General features: G+C 47.4%; 1 pseudogene; it reads left to right on the forward strand.

Moving 5' to 3' along the window:
• The first annotated feature begins 6648 nt into the window (after window positions 1–6648).
• Window positions 6649–18830, forward strand: part of LOC143637860 (ankyrin repeat domain-containing protein 33B pseudogene) — a 64524-nt pseudogene continuing 52342 nt past the window's right edge.

Raw genomic sequence — 18830 nt, forward strand, 5'->3', positions numbered from 1 at the left:
CAGTGTCCAGTATTCTGTACAAGACTGTTTGAGCCTTGGGGTTCATGCAGACACCACCTACTACTCACCTTCAGCCCAACCTGGATATTGTGGTGCAGGAACATGTTCAAAGACAGATGAGAGCTTTCCATTGCACCATGGCCTAGTCCTCCCTGCCCAAAGCCTTCAGTTTTCTGCGATTACTTCTAGAGCAATATGTGCTACACCCCTACATCAAGCATTTGAGTTAAAAATGTAGCTATAAGTTAAAAATGAAGATGAGGATTAGCTGATTTACCTGCCTTTTTTTATTTTTTTAGGTAGTATTTATCTATAAGTAACAGAAACTTTGGCCACATTAGCTCAGCCAAGCAGGATTTTTTTTAAAAAAAAATTTTTTGTCTTATGCTGTCGCTAGCTCCTCTGACTTCCTGCATTGTGTTCTTAGCATGTAATTCTGGTACTTATGGTCACACTATGGCTGCTTTATTTCATCTCTCTCAGGATGGAGCACAAACATGCACACTTGAACACCTCATATTTTTAGTGGGTTATTTCAAGTGTCCTTAGGGAATAGTTTATTATTACTTTTTTTGGAAAGGCTACTGGGGGTAAATATCAACTATCTTGCCTTTTACTTACCATGTGGGCATTGGGAGGGAGTCTGCCTGGAGAGGGGGTTCTCATCTACAGGGTGCACCTAGTGCCATTGCTGTCAGCACCAAGTCCCACTCCTCCTGTAATGGTATTTTGCCATAGTGAGTTAGGAGCCCCTCTGGAGGCCAGTGGCAGAGCAGCCTCTAGACTCTGCAGCACATTCCATGTTTCAGCTTGAGGTGGCCTCTGCTTCCTTCCCCCAACATGCACCCACTTGCTTCCTCTCTTGCATATGTTTGTTGAAATACTGAAGGGGCAAAGCCCTTCCTCCAAACTTTTGCTCCAGGGTCTCTCCTTTGCTGTGTCTCTGTGCTTTCAGGGGAACCCCTGTGGTCAGCCTGCAGTTTATATTGAGCTCCAGGTCTTTCTTTACAGAGGAGAAGTGTCATTATGTCTCTGGATGGAACCAGCAATACCTACTCCTTCCAGGAAACTCAAAGATACTTGATGGGGGAGCCTGTGGCAGGGGGTTTAGGGGCACCACCAACCCAGTGTGTAGGCCTCACCTTCAGGAGTGTGCATTTGGGTTTTGGCTTGGGCAACTGGATATGTGATTCTAAAACTAACTTGGAAGACAGAAAACAGGCTAGCCCAGACTGTGGTAAAGAAGAGCAGTTCCTCTGTTAGCCTGCTAGGGCTGCTGTCCCCAAGGCCACAGGCTGGGGACTTCTACTACAGAAATTTGTTCCTCAGAGTTTGGAGGCTGGAAGTTCAAGATGGAGGTGTCATCAGGCTAGTCACTTAACATCTCTGTGCCTCTGTCTCTTAATTTATCAATAGGAAAGCTAATCAAATCCTCACAACTGAAAGACTGTTGATATTGAAAGCATGAATGCCTAAAAAGTGCTCATAATACTGTTTGGTATGTAATAAGGATTATGCAAATAATGAGTATAATCATGATCCTGATTTCAGTGCCTATAAAATGCTCAGACCAATACTGAGTCAATGATGATGAAGGTTCTATTCTTGTTTGCTCTTCACCCTAACATTTCTATTTGCTGCTTAGTTTTTGTTGCTGTGGCACACAGTCATCTTTAGCCCTCAGTGGACCTGCTGCTGCACAGTCCAAGACCTGTGGCCAGGATAGACTTCCCTTGCCATGATATTCACTTCTATGAGCATATACAAAGTGCTTACTATGTGCCCAGTAGGTTCCTAGGTGGTCTTCCTGCTCTTGTTCATTCACACCATCTGAGGCCCATAGGGACACTCTGGACCCACCCAGACCACATGAGTAGACTCTGACTCTGAGTCTAATGCATAACTCATCCTGTAGTGAGGGGTGGAGGCAGCTGTGAAGTGTCCTCTGGGGCTTTCCTCCGTGGAAGAACTTGTGGGAGTCCATTCTATTGCATAGTCACTGATTCTAGTTGTCCTCCCATCTGTGTCTGCTGAACTTGACTAGGAGCAAACAAAGCCCCTCCTCTCCCTCACACTGCCCGCCCCCCCCCCCCCCAGAGCTTCTGCAACCTCTGGTCTCCTCTGCTATGTCTGCAGCTCCATCGATGCACACCCAAGGGTCTTCCAGGATGCCAGATGTCATGTGCAGCCTCTGATGGGCCCTGGCATTCTGAGTTCCTGCTTCTGATCTCAGAAGTCTGGCTCTGCAGGGTGTGCCTCAAACGCCCCTTAGCACCCTCCTGTCTCTTCTAGAGTCTGCAGGATCCCTGCCCTGAAACCATGATTCATTAGTCATGTGACTTAAGCCTTCCTCAGGTCTGGAAGGAAGTATCAACAGGTGGTACAGGAAATGCTGGGGTGAAGACCTGGACTTAATAACACACATATGGTAGCCAACAGAAGAGGAAAATGGGCCCAGTTTTCTCTTCTGTTGGCTACCATGTGTGTGTTATTAAGTTTTGGCTCTTAGCCATAAACATGCCCTCTTATCTCTGATGTGTGATGCTGGGGCCAGGACTCTGAGCCACCTTTGCTGTGACCAGCTGTTCCCATGTAAGCCCTGCCAGAGGACATAGGATACTGTGAGCTGGGAGCAGGGATGTGTTCCTCCCTTTTTCTTCCTGATTACTTCCTGTCTAGTCCTGTTTGCTTCCATCCTAGCTACTCCTCTCTCCTCCTCTTCTTGTTTCTATTAAGCCCCAGCTGGTTTCACAAGCTGCCAAGCCTGAGAGCCAAGAAGGTTGGTCTTGGGATAAAGGCAGGCATCACCCTTCCTTTCAGCTGCAGGCACTGGTGCCCCATGATGGTCTGTGATGTGGTCCAGCCTTCTCTCTGTCCAGCTTATGTTTCTCCCTTTGGCTAGATGTATACTACAGAGTGGGAAATTGGGTTGTCAGTTCCCTGCAGAGTAGAGAAGCTCAGAGGAGGACTACAGTCCATGCCTCCTGGCTGAGGAAGAAGTCTGCTCTGCTCTGTGTGGGGATGAGCTTCGCAGCAAGGGCAGAGGATGGGAGGAGGGTGAGATGACAGTGCTTTGTGGGATGTGGAGAAGGGGGGACCCAGGGTTGATGAGTGCGGGGATGTTCTAGTGCAGGCCTTCACCCCAGCATTTTCTGTATCACCTGCTAATATTTTCTTCCAGACCTGAGCCCCCTGACCCTGAGCCACTGAGGGTTGCAGGTGTACCTGGGTTCCATAAGTGGCAATGCATTGATAGCAACTAGTCAGGGCCACCTTTGGACATATCAACAGTCTTCAAAGATCTGCCTTCTGACCTTATGGAGGGTGCCTCTTTGCCTGGTTCTCTGGGTCCAAGTTTTGTGAATTGGAGAAAGAATCTTAGCTGCAGGTGCCCTTCCCTTGGGTGGCTACCATGGCCTCAGGACTGGTGAATTCATTTCCAGTTGGGATTGGTGATACCAGTTTAAGGGACTGAGCTCCAAGTCCAAGGGCTGTAGCAGGTCCAATGTGTGCTATCTTGGGTTGAGGCCTTCTCTTCCCCCATTCCTGACCCAGGGGAGTGTTCTGTTTGCCCAGTGACAACAGTCCACTCACTGGGGTTCACCAGGTCCCTTCCCACCCTGTGTGCTCTCTGGAGCTCCCTGTTGCAATCTCTCACTGCTGTTCTTAGTCAGCTGTGTCGACCTGCAGAGTCTCTGCCTGGGCTTTCACAGGATCTCTGGACCTGATTCCCACTCTGCCTCCAGCGACCTGAGGGCAGCATTGATAGTCATTTCTGGTAGGGCTTCATTTCCTTCCTTCCTCCAGGATCCTGGCCCCCAACCCTCCATCAGTGTGGACAGATCCTAGGGGTCAGCTGATGCTTCACTTCACTCTGCGAATAGGCCATGGGGTGTGCCTCCAACAGGAAGGAGGATGTGCTTCTAGATTACACTTGGGGATTAGTGGGGGCATTAGCATCTCAGGCTGAGGGTTGAGCCTGTCTCAGGACAGGCTCAGGAAATTATCAAAGGTCCTGAATTAAGGTATCATGTTCTACTACATCTTAGCTTGAGGACAAAACAAAGCCCCTACAGCCATCATTTATGGCTTTCCATAGATGTTTTCAGATGCAATTTTTGTTGCCTTTAGCTTGAGATATAGGGGAACAGCAACGTAAACCCAGCCTGTTATTGCAGATGAAATGTAGGTTTGGGTAACAGTAAAGAGAGAAAATGCAGTATTAAACTTCTTGTAAATCAATTTTCAAGAGGTGTCAAACTCCTACGTAGAATATAAAGAAAGAAGCCAGTCCCTGAGGAAAACAGAGCATGGTGAGGTTCGCAGTTATTTTTATTTCTTTCCCAAATCTGTAAGTAATTCAGAGTTTAAGTCTGACTTTGGGCTTTTATTAAGTTTTTTTTAATGTTTTATTGTTGTAGATGGACACAATATCTTTGTTTATTTTTATGTGGTGCTGAGGATTGAACCCAGTGCCTCACACATGTGAAACAAGTGCTCTACCACTGAGCCACAACCCCAGGCCCCCCACTTAAGTTTTTGAGAAGGTAAAATGGGAACCTCACATCCAGCACTGGTGGGCTGAAGATGACGTTGTTACACATTGAAAGGAGAAACATGTATTATCAATAGAAAAAATCTTTCCCTTTTTGGTTTCATAGATACCCTAATGTAAGTACATATGCATTTAAATACATACACATACACATTAATTAAAACTTTCCCCAAGTAAGATTATATGTGATTGTCTTAGTCTTTTTTCTGTTACTATAGTGGAGTACCTGAGACTGGGTGATTTATAAAGAATGGACATTATTTTGGCCCACAGTTCTGAGAGCATAGCATGATGCTGACACCTGCTTATCTTCTGGTGCAGGGCTCCTGCAGCTGTAATTCATTGCAGACCACGGAAGGGCAAGCAGGTTCACCCAGAGGAGAAAATGACACTCAGCTCCCCCTTCCCTTAGGAAAGGCAGGGATTATTTATGAGGCTCCCCCACAACCTAAGTAAATCCCACAATGCTCCACTGCCAAACGCTCCCTTGTGGGGGAGGTAAGGTTCCTCATATGTACTTCTGAGGGACACACTCGAGCTATCATGATGACCAGTTATAACTTGTTTTTTATATTTCATGACACATTGTGGACATACCTCATGAGTATTAGTGTTTTTATATTTAAGTATATTCACATAACTACTTCCCGCACCCATGGATCTCTCTATGCCCCTGTAACAATATCAGGCCTCCTATTGATTGCGCTTTTGTCTGGGTACAGTGATGTATGGTGATAATAGCGGGTACATATTGATGGATCATTTATGTAGGTCAGTACTCTTCTCATTGCTTCATATTTATTAACTCATAGATCCTTACTGCAGCCAGGGAGGTAAGAACTGCATTTATATTCTACTTTATGTCAGGACATCTGAGGCACAGAGTTTCAGTTCCTTTGGCAGGTTTCTCAGTCAGGATATGGCTGAGCTTGGGGTTCAAGTCCCAGCATGGGCTCCAGCAAACACTGTAGTTTGCTCAGTTCTAGCCAAGGCAGCAAATGGCCTTGTAGAGGGATCTCTACACACCCCATCCCAACCTGATATTCAAAAGGAGAGATTTCTAATAGTGGAAGTGTCAAGCCAAAGATTTGCCCTCCTTGCAATGATTCTGCATGTATTTCAGTATCTGAGTTGTGTCACCCACAGAAGGGAGAGAAGCATGAGCTGCCACATCATAAAACTGGGTGGGCCTCATGTGGTTGGTGGGCTTGGTGGGTGCTGTCAGTGCTCTGTAGGGTAATGCGCCATGAAGATGACCCCATGCTTGGGTATGGGGCTCTGTCTGTGAGATCGAGATCTGGAGGAGTAATGTTTGCCCTTTGGGGAGGCAGTTGTGTGCCTAAGGGCCATGGGATCAGGGGCCATCTGGGCTCCTTCCCACTCCACACAGTTTTGGGGACAGTCCTGGCAAACACATTTTGTGGAATTATAGGACTTTCCCTGTGGCTGGCACTAGTGGTGGGCAGGGACTCGATTGGGTCATCTCCTCACAGAACAGAACAGAGTCTCACTCTTAGTTTACTGTCCTCCTCATAGTGGTTGAGGGTCAAGTCACCATGAATGGCCTGCTGAGGTTCTCCTTGCTGCCTGGCTTTTTCCTCTCTAGCTTTCACATTGCCAATGCTGAGGTGTCCTCCTTCCTTGAGGAAGCCAAGCAGGACTTCACATGCAACATCAGCCTGGAGACCTGTGTGGAGTTCTTTATCCACAGAACCTGCAGCCTGTCTTCAGTCAGCACCAGCTATGGCCCATTCTCCATAGAGCGCCTGCTGATGCTCCTGCTCTTTGGTAACTTAGAGAAGTTTCCCTTCAACTGGAAGCTAAAGTCCCACATCCTCCACAGCTCCATCTACTCCAACAGATCCAAAGTGTAGTTTTATGTCACACGAATGTCTGGGATGACAGTGACTCTGTCAAGGATCTACTCTGCATCAAGTTGTTTGCCTTTCCTGAGGCCAAGGAGGTGGTGACCACCTGCCAGCTGCAGGTGGTCCCCCAGCTGTGCATGGCCAAGCTGGAGCTGCTTCATGAGTGGTTCAGCTCCAACCTGGACCTAGAGCCCAAGGAAATCCTGGCCCTGCTGGTTGGGGGGCATGGCCATGGAGCTCTTCTTCAGCTTCAATCTGGCTGATGAGGTGGGCCAGCATCTCTTGGAGGAGGAGGACAAGCGGGAGGACAAGATTCACTTGGGCCAGGACAGTCTCACGCAGGCACCCTCTGCCCAGGAGAGCATTCACAGTGTGGAGGTCTACCCAACCTATGACAACCTGCTGTGGTTTCTGTTGAGCCTGGACAAGAACATCATCCTCCCTATCCTGCTGAACCTCAGACGTGAAAGGGATACAACCACCTTTCAGGTCTCCGTGACCAGCAGCAAAAGGACAGACCAGTTCACTCTCTGGAAAGAGACTTTGCCTGGTCTGGTGGAGTGGCAGTCAGTTCTTAGAAACCCAGATTTATGGGCTGAGAGATGGTGTTGGTCATTGTCTGGGGGTTGTCAAAGATAAACATGGCCAGGCATTAAAGTGGCCAAGACAGCTTTTATCCAGAGGGAGGGAGCTGATGCCCTCACATGTGTGCAGAGGTGGGCTGGGCATTGGTAAGGGAGCATGAGGGGGGGTAGTGTGGGAGTTGGGAGACAGAGAGGTGACCCAGCACGAAGGGTTGGTGTCATGGACCCAGTGCCACCTCTGTCTGCCTTCACAAGCTGTGACCTAAGTTAGTGGTCTGTCCTCCCTTGGAGTTTAGAAGACAGCTTGTCCTTTCTGATGGTTCTGTTTTTAAGGGATTCTTATGCCTTGATCTGCGTTGTCAGTGGCATACTGTTGCAGGCCCTCGTTAGAAAATGCTCCAAGAAGTAGTATTCATGGTCCAGTCACCACATGTGCTTGACTAAACAAGCCAGCAGACCTCCTGGCCAGACCAGGCCTTCTTGCAGCCATTCAGAAACCCATGGGGTCTGCTACTGCTGTGTGTGTGCTTAACTGTCCTGGGGTAAGAACTCTGCAGTTCTCCATGGGCATGTAGTGATACCCTCAGGAAGAGGAGAGATCCAGGAGACAGACCAGGCAGCGAGCTTCTGGAATGGGTTGGCTGGGAGGTGGCACTGTGGGCCACACCAAACCTGGGCGCCTCTTGGGTCTGTTGGTACAGTGTGAAAGAAGCCACAGTGAGTGAATGCCACTGGCCTCAATAAACCTTCATTTACAAATGCCTGTGGAGGGCTAAACCTGGATTAGCTCTCTTCAGCCCCCATAGTGTCTCTGGAGAGCTGTGAGTGAGTTGCCACCTCCACCAGCAAGAAGGGGGCACATGCTCTTTACTTTGCAGGTATGAAGACCTGGCAGCTGGGCATCTTTGGCTCTGATTGAACACAGTTCTTGTCCCTCCCTCATGTCCCATACTACCAGCCTGGCTTCTGTGGGTCATTGGATCTGGAAGCCCTGACACAGGTTGGAATAAAGGGGTGGAGCACTGGAAGGAGGTCTAGGTGCTGGCCCACAAGGACAGCACCTCCAATCAATGTGTGTGAGGAGGGGAGTTGTGACTGGGAGCAGTGAAGGAGTGGGCTCAGGCCTGGGTTGGCTGATTCACACAAAGTCCCCCAACAAGCCTGGCTCTCACTGTGTTCAGTGCATGTTCTCGGGTGGCCAGGCCTTAGTGCTCTGTGTTCTTTAAGCTGCTGTGTGTCCTGTGCCCAGTCCTGGGTTGGGCCTTCACCTGAATCTCTCTGTGAGATCACAGCCACCAGCAAGGTGTCACTCCTGTTCAATCTATGGGTGTGGAAACCGAGGCTGGAAGATTGATTTCCTGACCAAGTTCACACCCCAGGAGGGGGGCGAGGCTGGGGTCTGTGCCTATGTGTGCCAGTTGAGAGGCCTTGTTTTACACTCTTGGTGGGCTCCTCTGGAAGGGTCTGTGCTGCACCATGAAAGCACCTCAATGGTTTATTTTGTTTTATATAACAGCCAGAAAAAAACCTCATTGAGCTGCTGGAAATAAATGAATCAAGCAAGGCTCTCTTCAGAGCTGGCCATGGTGGGAAGTTGCCACCATCTCTGTTCTTGGCAGAGACTCCAAGCAGGCAGAAGAGTGGGGAGCTCATATGGGACAGAAGAGGAAGGCAGGCCCTTGTGCCCAGATGAAGACTTAGGGCTGGGAGGTGGAGGCAGGTCAGGGGAAGTGGCAGCTTTCATGATGGGCTTGGGGAGCACCTATGGCTTCCCCTGTCTGGGGCAGTGGGAGCAGAAGTACAAAGCAGGGGAGGGGGCTTGGAGCTCTGCCCATATTCTGGCCACTTGGCTGATTGCCAGAGGTGCCAAGGTTCAGTCCTGGACAGAGCTCTGCATGGTGATTGGTTATTCCATTGGCATGTGGTGCATGGCTGTTGTCCCTGTTGTATGCCTCCTCTCTCAGTATTTCCAGGCCCAGGAAAGCCTTGATCTTCCAATCTAGGTGATTGTCTATCTGAACCATGTCTTTTGTAATGAGATGTGACACACTGCATTGGGCTCCAGCAAGGCCCAGATACAAGACTGGCTGTGAACGGGATTTTCTGAGATCTCCTCTCAATGCTGTGGATATCAGGCAGGGGACCGCAGTGGGTGTGCTCATGCCTCCTGTTGCATTTCTGACTGATTGCTACACAGGGCCAGGGTGAATAGAAATGACCTTGGTTCTTCTCCAGCCCTGAGGTAGTGTTTGGAAACAGGGGTATATAGGTCTCACCAGGCCTTGAAAAGCCAACAGCCTGTCAGCAGTGTCCTGTGGGCACAATGTGGAAGCAGATAGGGCTGGGGGCCACATGAGGCTGGAGACAGGGTCTGTCTTTGTGAAACACCAAGAGAGTTTGAAATGTTGTGATCTTCTCTCCCCAAATGCATTATCTCCTGGACCAAGAGAGAACCTGGGGAACTTTATCCTGGTTTGTGAAACACCATTTCCTGGATTCATACAGAGAAATTGCTGGACTGATCTTTCAAGCTATAGGTAGTGGATCCCAGTGGTTAAGACATGGACTCTGAAGCACAGGGTTAAATCCTGGTGCTGCCACAAATAGGTTGTGTAACTCACAAAAGCTACTTTTTCTCTGTAGCATGGTTTCCCCACATGTAAATGAGGACAATTTATTTCAATACATTCATGTTGTATGCAATCAAGAGATGGCAACTGGTCAATCCACCACCTCAAATATTTATTCTTTGTATAGAGAACATTCAAAATCCTTCCTATCAGCTCTTTTGAAATATACAGTTGTCAATCACCCATTGCACTCTGTAGAACATTAAAAGTTCCTCATACTTTCCAATGGCACCTGACACCCATCAACATCCTCTTCCCTCCCAGCTCTGCTTCTATGAAAATCTACTGTTTAGGTGCCATGTGTAGATGAGAATATGCTATATTTGTCTTACTTGCCTGGCTCATGACATTTAAACTAAGGTCCTTGAGGTCATCTATGTTGCTACAAATGATAGATTTTTGTTGTATTTTATGGCTGAATAATATTCCATCATGTATAGCCACCACATTTTCTTTTTCCACCTATGCACATTCCATATCTTGGCTATTGTGAAAAATTAAAATAAAAATAGCCACCTGTTTGATGATTGTTCCTCAAGTGGCACCAGAATTCCAGGCTTTATTCATCTTTTTCCCAGATAAAACACAGGTTTTCCTTAAGAAAACTGTGTCTAGTTACAGATGCTTTGGGACCTGCACTGTTAAAACCTAGATCAAGCCTAGAGCTCAGAGCTTGGGTTTCAAGAGAGTATAGAGAGGAAGACAGGTGACTGTTCCCCAGACAGATGGAACTGTGCAGCACACCCACTGCATATGACCCAGTGTTTCTGAGCAGTGCTCACGACGCCCACCTTGTTTGCCCTGCCAGATGTGTTGGGTCTGTGTGCTGCCTGGAGGTTGTGAGGGGCAGGCTGGCTTTGGAAGTTTGAGGGCGCTATGTGTGAAGGGGGACTTCCATCTATACTAATGGTGCTCTCTGAGATGATGGCTTTGAGTATACCTAGATCATGGCGGTGGTTGATAACTTGGGGACACCCAGGCTGTGTCAAGTCCCATACTTGGTTTGTTATCACTTTAACCTTCGCTCCCCCTGGAGGAGGCTAGGGTCATTGTGTCCACATCTATTCTGCAGATGTAGAAACCCCCCCATTGCTCTCTGCTCCCAGTAGTTCCATGCCCTTGGCAGAGTGGAGGGTGGAGGTGCCACATGTGGATGCCTGACTCTTGTCTTCTGCACTGCCATGGGCCTGGCAGCAGTTGCAGGACCACCTTGTGCCTTGCTCAGGCCAATGCAGCTGGGCTAGAAGGGGCTCAGGCCCCTGCTGCCTCCCGCTTCACTGCCCTCCACCTTTCCCCACAGTGCCCACTCTGTGCTCCCTGGAGTCTAATCCAGTGATTTCATTTTACATATTTGGAGTGCTGATCTGAAAAAAAGAAGCTCTGAGAAGAGTCACTTATGTCCCAGATGATTCTCCTCACTGTGGCAACATCACACTGAGCCAGCTGCTTCCCAACACATGTGCAGGGCAGAGAAGGGCAGTGTTTATGATGTGCCACACTGTCCAGTGGCCTCCAATGGCAATCCTTCCCCATGCTGTGCAGTGGCTTCCAGGGGCCAACCTTCCCCAAACTATCCAGAGGCCTCCAGGGGCCACCCTTCCCCACTCTGTCTAGTGGCCTCCAGGGGCCATCCTTCCAAACTCTGTCCAGTGGCCTCCAGGGGTCATGCTTCCCTATGCTTTCCAGAGGCCTCCAGGATATGTCCTTCTCTACACAGTCCAGTGGCCTCCAGGGGCCATCCTTCTCATGTATAGAAAACATACCTGCCCCGGTGGGAAACTTGCCACCTCCTCTTTCCCCCCAGCCACCACCTGTGACTCTCCCACTCTGTGGTTCACACTGTCTCTGGTAATGCATGTTGGGGATCACATCACATGAATCCTCTGTTTGTCATCAGCTTATTTGCCAATGACTTTTAAAGTTAACATTATATAAAAGTGATACAGTGAATGTTATCTTCATAAAAGAAAAACTAGAGTGCAGCACAGACAGAGTGTGCGCTCCTGCCAGCACCCTCCTACAGACAACCCACTGGCGGCTGGTGTTCACCTCATGCTTGGTGCTGCCATGTGTAGATTCATCATCCTGCCTCTGTATGAGCCTTGGGCACCTCCCTGAAGATTGTTCCCACCCTCAGCTGCTGCCACCCTATGGAGCAAGCTGTCTCCTTGTCCTTGGCTGGTGGAAATGAGGTTTCCTCCCATTTTCCACTGGCCCTTTGAATGACATTGCAGGCCATGTCCTTGACTTGGACATATGTTAGCATCTCTGTGGGTGAGAGGCCAGTTCCCAGGGCCTGAGCCTGGCTCCCATGGCTCTGCCATAGCTCAGGTGAGGTCATTCAGCTCTTCATGCCTTAGGTTCCTCTGTATAAGGTGAGCTGATGGTTTCCTTCTGTCAGGTTGTGCCATAAGGACTGAACATATGAAGGCATGGGGAGGGGTCTCCCCTGGATCAGTGCTCACTTGTGATAGCCATGGTGACTGCTTCTTGCTGGTTTTTTATTGCTGTGCCCCTGACACGAATCTTGAGGGCTGACTGTTAGAATCTTCACCTCCTGCATATAGTCACTCTCATTCAGTGAGGAGGTCCACAAAAAAGAGTAGAGTGTGTCTATGGAGTCCCTATTCAAGACCTCTGGAGACCAAGCAGGAAACAGGTCTGATTTTACTTTGCAGTTACCATGTATATATACTGAGGCAATAGCTAAACAGAATACAGTCAGCCACCAATGCAATTTCTGCTAACTGCTCTTGCAGTGACCAATCAAGGAGTGGGACATAGAGCAAGCTCAGGGACTGCAACACATGGCCTCATACCCAGGGCTGTGTCTACCGGGTAAGTGGCCTGCCTCTCAGATGCCCTTAAATTATGCCATGTATTCAGTACTTCATACACTTTTCTGCACACTATTTCATTTCTTGCCTAGAGATATAGACTTCTGGGTGCCACTGGAGGTTTGATAATAATAACTGAAGCCATGTATAAAATGATATTTTCTCAGTAAAAATTATGAGAAGAAAAGATGTCTTATAAACCAGGCCTGAAGGACTCCTGCATTGAACAGGTTGATGAATGATCAGTCCTGAAAACCATGGCAGAGCTGTAGCAGGAGAACCAGGAGAGCATGATCCCACACAGCCAGGAGAAGGAGACCTAGGCTAGGAGGTAGCAGGCTGAATGCTGCAAAGAGAGCAGGCAAAGGCATAAGCTGTCCCGGGTCTGTTGCCCAGGGACACCATTAGTGACTTGGATAAGGTGTTTTGATGGACTCTGGAGAAAAAGCTGGATTGGAGGGACTTGAGCATAAGTGATCTGAGGGTAAATTTTTGTAGGGATCAAGGTCAGATGCATGTAGTAGGAACCCCAGAAAACACTGACAATACCAAGACAGGGGTATATTTAAAGCCAGAATCTCCACAAGTAGGTGTTAGTCTGGTGGATTCAGTATGTCTGAGCATCTAGAATTTTACAAATTCTGGCTGCTACAGTCATGGGAACAGATTTATACTTCACTCATAAGGAAGAATGGAGAGACGGGGCAAACACCCTTGTGCATTGGAGTCTGCTTCCCTTAAGACACACTTCCAGAAATGTCAACCAACATCTATGACTGTTGCCCAATGACATCGCTGCTCTTGTTCCCAGGCCTGCCCCTGGGGAAGTGGAGAGTGTGGTATCAGCCATCAGTAGGTGTCTGTGGGGAGCTGGGTCCAAAGATGTTCCTAGGATACCAAAATCGCACAATGCTCAAGACCCTTCTGTAGGATGTCAGGGTTTGCATGGGGCCCATATACCATCTCCTGTGGACTTCAGTCCTCTCTGGTCACTCATAATATCTGGTAAAGCCCACAGACTCTGGGCAGAGTTGCCACACTGTATCATTCAGGCATAATGAGGAGGACAACTGCAGGTGCAGGACAGGTGCAGCTATATCCTGTAGTTTTGATCCTCAGAGGGTTGAATCTCTGGCATGGAAACCTTGGCTACAAAGGGCTGCCTATGAGTGGCTGGGCATGCACCTCCCACCACATCAGGGTTTTCCTGCAAGGACATAAATGGAGACTGGCTGTCAGATGAACAGCTATCAACATCTGCCACACATGATGGTGGCTTCCCCTGTGACCCAGCATTTGTCTGGGGAGGAAGGGAGCAAAGGAGAGTGTAGTGGGGAGCCTCAAGGAAGGGAGGGTGCAGTGGGGAGGGGGTATAGAGGAATTTTTTTCCCCCTGAACTGGTGGCTGCTCTGTGTTTAATGCTGGTAGAAGCTCATAATGCAGATGTTAATGTGGGCTGTTTTCTGGGGTCCTGAAATGGCCCTCCATGGATTTTTCAGACACTGTGGGGGCAGTCATCTCACTATTACTCCTCCCTTTAGAGAATTCTATTGAAAAGAAAAACCACCAGTTTTTTGCATAAGTAGATCTGTTGCATGTACCTTTTTCATATGGCATGAGTCCACCTTGCCTTCTCATCATTCCATGGTTGCCCTCCAAGAACTGGCATGGCAAGTACCTTTAGAGAAATCCAAAGGAACAGTAGAAATCAGAGACACACACCCCCTTGGTGATCTTATCATCCAAAGAAAGGAGCTGGTTTTCCTGGTCTCTTGAGGGGTGGGTGTCTATGAGCTCAGTGGTACTTCACCCCACCACTTTTCCTTGTACCAAGGTCAGTTCCAGCCACTGCTGGAGAGAACACCATGCGGCACCTGGCTCAGCCATGGAGGGCTGATGTTGGTTGGGTAGCTGGAACCAGGCCTCCATGGGTTGCCATAAGACCTTGAGCCCAGGCCCAGGAGTACATTTTCCCTCTGTCCCTGATGTGGACAGTTTTTTCTCTACATTCTTGCAGAGAAAAAGTGGAGGTCTCATGTTCTACACCTTCCTGCTGACATGGGGATATTGTCACAAAAACATCTCATCACCTGATCCAAAGGGGATGAAGATAGCAATGCAAATGTCTGCCTGGGAAGGGCTTGTGCCCTAGAATGACCAGAAAGGGCCCCTGAGTTATGTCACCAGGTTGCTTGTCCTGCCTGTGGATTAACCTCCTTGGACAGGGCTGGAGGCCTCCACAGTATACAGGTGTGTGATTGTGAATCTGGAAGAGCAGGTGAACTCGAGCACAAGCAACCACTGCAAGAGTGAGGGGTAGCAGAGACTGTCATCAATCAGGATGGAGGAGAGACCAGGTGAGGGAGTGCAAGGCTGGGCCACTCTGCAATCAGAGGAACCCAGTGTCTCAGGGTTACTGTAAAGAGAGCGTCCTCCAGGAGCAGGATCCAAGGATTTCACATCAGCTCTCTTCTGAGGCCTCTTCCACTGCCTGCACTGCCCTTGCCTCAGAGGTTAGAATTCCTCTCTTTTCAACCTTTGTCCCAAGTATAGACAAAACTCCTCCATTTGCTGCCCCTTAGCATGGGTCAAATGAACATCAATTTAAGAAATGCTTACTGAGTACAAAGGGACAACCCCAGGGAAGCCAGCAGTCAGCTACCTAGTTCCAGGGTAGTTCTGGCTCCCTGAAACAGTAAACACTGCCTCATTCCAAATGAAGTCCCAGGGAAAGAGGTCACTGCAGGGTCCATCCTGTTCTGCCTACTGACCAGACATCTTTAACCATGAACACACCAGGTTCTTTGTGAACATAAAATCTAGGCTAATGCCATCCAGCTATCTTAACTTACTGGAATGTGGCTTGACCCTTTAAGGAGCATCCCTGTCCCACAGTCACAGGTGAAGCCCACACATAAACATGGCAGGCGCTTTCTTCCAAGAGGTGTCTTATGGGAGGAGTCTTACAGAGACCTTGAAAGCAATAACTGTTGAGGGTTTACAACAGGGTGGTGGCAGGCTGGGGCTTGGCTCAAGGTGGAGACTTTGGTTTTGAGGTCAAAGAGCTTGAGGAGTGTTCTGTGAGCTCTGCTCCAAAGCTGCTCTTGATTCCCATGAGCCTTCCTTTCCTGACTGCTCCATCTAGAGCTGCCCACTCTACACCCTGGCTCTTTTTCCCCAGGAGCTCCAGGATGGGGTAGGAGACCTTCATCTTCCTTTGTTTTCCAGGTTGTCCTCAAGGCCAGGTCTATGGAGCCTCATCATTTCTGAGTTCATTGTCTTTAAGAGGCAACAAAGCAACTTGAAGAAGTCAGAAAATCTCCAGAAATTTGCCCCAGACTTGGTCCTTAAGGGCCACGACTACAGCATCTTTTCCCCAGGCTCCTAGCACTATATCACCTTCTTTAGGAAGTTCAAACAAAGGGAGCAGAGAGCAACGTCACAGAAATAATGGAAATCCAAGGCAAGAAGGTGATGGTTGAAAGCATCCAACTTCCTGAATAAACTGTGGACCAAAGCCCCCTCCTGGGTTTTCAGTGAGAAGGTTTGCGAGAACTTTGCCATGATCATGATAGGGAGGGATGTGGCTGGTGAAGGTGTGATTAATGAGTGTCTGGCTGAGTAAAGACAAGTGAGCATGGAGATGCTGACAGTGTTACTTGGAAACCTGGCTATGAAGGAGGCAGAGAGACTCCAGGGACTCAGTTTCTTTTTGTGTGTGTTTTATTGTTCACCCTCATTTTTCCCTGGGAGAATCTGCTGCTGGGAATGGGATCCTGGAGAAGGAGATCACACCACCGTGATGTGAGATGAGAGAAGCTTGAACTGAGAACACCACCTGCCTCTGCCACTGGAGGTGTAGGCTGGTGCTGGATATGGGAAGGGCCAGCACTGTGGTTCAGGCAGTGCAGGGAGTTCTCAGTGCAGAGCCTGATGCTTGCAGGGTTGTGGGCAGGTGTCAGGGACTGGAAGGTCACTTTGATGTTCTGTAGAGATGTGCTTTGATCTGTCAGGAGGCACAGCTCTTAGGCCTGCCTCACTGATGTGAGTTTGCTCAGCAGTCTCTTGACATTGATGTTTCACAGAGGCTGTGGTTGAGAGAAGAGTAACCATATTTAAAGTCTGACAAACCTGCAGCATGTGACAGGAGCAGCCATAAGAAGGCCTGATAGATCTGTCCATCTTCCATGTGATCTGGGGTTGTGACCTTGACTCCTAAGGCTGTCTAGACTTTTGGGTATCTGAGCCTCTGTTGTCCCAAGGTTAATTTGGGGGCATCATTAAGAGCAAAGCAGTTGTAGCCCTGATCTTAAACAAGCCAGCCACCCCTGGGCCACTGGGATCTAATTGTTCAAAAACTAGGCTACTGATTGTAAGATGGATCCAAATTTGGGGTTTAGAACCCCTAAAGCAAACCCCAGCCTTTTATGTATTTACTTGTGAAGGTAAGTCACAGAAGGCCCAAAGCAGGGCACAGCCTAGCTCCAACTTTAATGATCAAAGACCCTTCAGTGTCTGGTATTCAATGGCAGGCTCTTTCCCTCTCCTTTTATACAAAGGTTTTCTGTAAAGGTTTGGCTGTTCCATAATTAGGAATCCATAGCAAAATGAATGCCTTGTTCTGAGGACACTCCTACCTGAACTTGGTTTCTGGCTAATGAGGTGTTTGCCTCTGATTTTGTCACTAGGTTCCTTCCTAAAAGAGGTTAATCAGAAAGAATTTTATCCTCTTGTATTATTTGAAAGGGTGTGTCAAAGTTTGCTGTCAGTTCTTTAAATATTTGGTGGGTTAGCTGTGATGCCACCTGGGTGTGGGCTTTTCTTCGTGTGATTACCAATGTCACCTGAGCTTGTTACAGGTCTGTTCAGGTTTTAGTTTCCTCCCTGAGCCAACTGGGGTCACTTTTTGTCTTTTCAAAAACTTATCTATTTTCTCTAGGTTTTCTGATTTGTTAGCACACAACCATTCATAGTGCTCATTTGTAGCCATTTTTCTTTCTTTAAATTTAGTAATTATGTCCCCTCTTTTATTCTTGGTTTTAGTTATTTGGGTGGTCTTTCGTTTTTCCTTTGTCAGTCTAACAAAATAGCTTCTTACTTTCTTTCTTTCTTTCTTTCTTTCTTTCTTTCTTTCTTTCTTTCTTTCTTTCTTTCATCTTTCTTTCTTTCTATTTTTTAGTTGTCAATGGACTTTTATTTTTATTTATTTATATGTGATGCTGAGAAGTGAATCCAGGGCCTCACACATGCTAGCCATGCACTGTATATCACTGAGCCATAAGCCAAGCCCACCTACTTGTCTGTTTTGTTATTTTTAATGTATCAATTCTTTTCTGTGTATATTTTCTCTATATTTTTATGATCAATTTTATTAATTCTGATCTAATGTTTATAATTGCTATTTCTTCCTAATACCTTGACAATATTACTAATAAAAATGTCCATTCTTTTTTTTAAAGAGAGAGAGAGAGAGAGAGAGAGAGAGAGAGAGAGAGAGAGAATTTCAATATTTATTTTTCAGTTTTTGGCAGACACAACATCTTTGTTTGTATGTGGTGCTGAGAATCGAACCCGGGCCACACGCATGCCAGGAGAGCATGCTACCACTTGAGCCACATCCCCAGGCTCAAAATGTCCATTCTTATCAGAATCAAACTTCGATCCTGTTGATAGCTGTGTAGTTTTTATAGAGTGGTGTGGACAGAGCTTCTTTCTTTTCCTCCCAACCTAGTGTATCTCTGAACATAAAGTGCCTCTCCTGCAGGCATCATGGGACCTGTTTTTGTCATGTCTGATGATCTCTCTCTCTGTTGGACTGTCAAGCCAACTCACAGAAATGTTCTATTGATATATTGATTACATCTTCCATACACATTTCATATCCTATTTTCCTGTTGTTTTGGTTTTCTTTCACTTTTATCAATTTCTTTTGCACTAGATGATTATTTTCTAGTGTAGTATTTTAATTCTTTTAATGATTTTTTACTATTTTGTGGTAAATATTTTAGTAGTTGCTACAGGGTTTTTATACACATCTTACCATATCAACTTAGGTTTTTGTAAGAAATGATTCCTGTGAAATACAGAAGGAGGCCTGACACTGTGGCTCACTCCTATAATCTAGCTGTTCAAGAGATACAGAAGGATTACTTCCATATAACTCGTATCCATCTTTGTGATATTATTATTGTGCATATTAAATATGTCACAGTATAACAATTCATTGTTATAACCATGTAATTTTATGAAGCTTATAGCAGGAGATTAGGTCCACAATTACATAATTTTTAAGTTAACTTCCTTACTTACCATCCTGGCTTGCTCATTTGGTTTGTTTCTGTGGCTCCAGTCTTTGG

This window comes from Callospermophilus lateralis, chromosome 14, assembly GCF_048772815.1.
Source record: "Callospermophilus lateralis isolate mCalLat2 chromosome 14, mCalLat2.hap1, whole genome shotgun sequence".
Taxonomy (NCBI): Eukaryota; Metazoa; Chordata; class Mammalia; order Rodentia; family Sciuridae; genus Callospermophilus; species Callospermophilus lateralis.